The 2,279-nt window shown below is 36.9% G+C and overlaps 1 long non-coding RNA gene across 1 annotated transcript; it reads left to right on the top strand.

The window, feature by feature from the left end:
* The first annotated feature begins 682 nt into the window (after nucleotides 1–682).
* On the top strand, nucleotides 683–2,050 carry LOC139089649 (uncharacterized). The gene is made up of 2 exons (XR_011544316.1): nucleotides 683–901; nucleotides 1,606–2,050. It is a non-coding gene; the product is annotated as an uncharacterized lncRNA (long non-coding RNA).
* Nucleotides 2,051–2,279: the final 229 nt, after the last annotated feature.

Genomic DNA, 2,279 nt, shown 5'->3' with positions numbered 1-2,279 from the left:
GAACAATTTGGATAGTGTGCTTATATGAACATCTCAATTAGAGTTGATCCTTAATTCGAATTTAAGGTAGAGTTCCAATCTGTGACATTAGGCCGTCATCTGAGACAGGCGAGAACTGCGATAGGTCAGGCCTGTGACAGGCCAAATAAATCAACCAGTCAATAGGTAACGAACTGTAACAGGTCATCTTTTCACAGAACCTGTCACCTCTACCTGTGACAGGTACCTGTCATCGCAACTCTGATTTAAGTATCATTAACAGGTTCTAGCATTAAAGCTTCATTCACCTTTGCCTAACTACAACCTTGAATATGATTGAAAATCGCAAAAGTAAAGGCGCTTTCAATTGACATCCAAATGTTTCGGTCGGAGCTTATATGATTCATCTTCATATAAAATTTAAGTCAACATCAATCTCTGAACTACATAATTCTGTCACCAAACAAGATTAGCACTACAAAAAACGACAATCAATTAACCTCAAACTCTTGATAAAAATGAAAATTATGAATCATCCTGATAGGCAGTCAACAACTCACTGTAACAATGCTATGTTAACAATATGGATTATTTAAAAAAAAATCAAGCACACATCCCTAGTTGCTATAATTGAATCACTGTTTTGAGTAATTATTATTCATATGGATTCATATCAGTCAGTCTCTCATGTGCTTTAGGTCAATTCACATTTAATTTTTTTGTGATTTATTTATAAGGAGCTTGTTCTGTGAAAATTAAATATTAAGTCATACAAAAGTGAATTAAAAAATGTTTGATTATAATCCAGTGCTGATTTATCTATTTACCTTGTTCGTTTGCCTCGGAATTCTGATGAAAGCATTTAAGGATCTTTGTAAGGATGAGGATATGGAATCGTCAAGTTCAGATTTTCATGGTGCTCGTAAGTGATTGTGGAGTTTTTGTTGTTTATGTTACTGCCATGAGTAGGGCGGCTATTTGCTGTATTTTTGCCGGGACGCTGCTGTACTTTTCTACCTTGCTGCTGTGTCCCGACAGAACCTTAAAATGTCTCAAATTTGCAAAAATTCTTTACCATGAGGTTTTGAGGGTTTTATGAAAGTGACGTCCATGTAAAGCTCAAATGTACAAATGCTTAAGATTCCACCAAGGAGCTTGTAGTTCATTTGGCTGCTAAATATAAAGAGCTTCCATTTGGTATTAATAAAAGAACTTTAACGTAGCCACAATTGTGAATTTTCATATTATCTGCCATATATGGCCGTCATCTGGATGCGATGAAAAACGTGTGCCGATCGAGGGAACTGCTGCATCGTCGAATTAACGATAAAATGCAAAGTTGTCCTATCGGCATCGATACACCGGATTTAAATTCAGTTTTACTGCAAAAAATGCGTTTTGTCGCATTGTCCAGCTTAGATCAACTACTTGATTGTCTTACTTACTTAATTACTGGAACCATGCTCCGACTTGGAGTCTAGGTTATTACAAAAGGCCTTTTACCTGAATCTGTTACTGGCCACATCACAAAGCTTGTACAGATTTTCTGTTTTGACATCTAATTAACATTCCCGTACTTGATTGTCTATTTACCACCAAAACTCAACAATCCAATTCTCTTTCCAGCCCTCATCACACCAGAAGTCTTCATGATCTCAAATACTCGACCACAATACACACTCGATGACCAGCCACCCTCATACGATTCCATAAGCTCACCACCTTCATACGAGGAAACATTTAAAGACGTCAAATCATTGCAAGTGTCAAGTATATGTCACGTATGAAAATTAAATCGGAATGACCGTGAAATTTTGTCGTCACAGCAAGACACGAGCTAATTGATAAGAAGAATAAATACATGCATGACGAAAAAAACGCTGTGATACATTGTTGATGATGAATGCTTGAAAATTGAGTGAGAAGAGACGATGTGACTGAGAGTTGGAGATGAAGGAGAATGAGAGGAAATTTTGAGAGAAATGTAAATAGTGATTAGTACTCATGTAGCTGAAATTAATGTGAATTTTGATGAATAAAGCTAGGTTTTTGTCATTTTTAATACTATAGACATTTAAATGTTTTGAGATAAAATTTGTGGAATTTTGTATTATCCAGTGAGGAATATTTAGGCTAATACTCATAGTCAGAGCTCGAATTCAAGGTCTCGATGGTCTTATCAGCGGAAGTTCTAATCGGGTGAAGCTCAGCTCGGGATGAAGCTCTCCTAGTGATGAAGTTCTGCTAGAGATGAAGCTCTGCTCAGGAGGAAGCTCAGCTCTGGATGTGGCTCTGCTCGT

This window comes from Chironomus tepperi, unplaced genomic scaffold (genome assembly GCF_022539635.2).
Source record: "Chironomus tepperi strain 1889 unplaced genomic scaffold, CSIRO-AGI_Ctep_v1 contig_188, whole genome shotgun sequence".
Lineage (NCBI taxonomy): Eukaryota > Metazoa > Arthropoda > Insecta > Diptera > Chironomidae > Chironomus > Chironomus tepperi.
The sequence above is the reverse complement of the archived record's forward strand: the minus strand, read 5'-3'. Positions and strand labels throughout refer to the sequence as shown.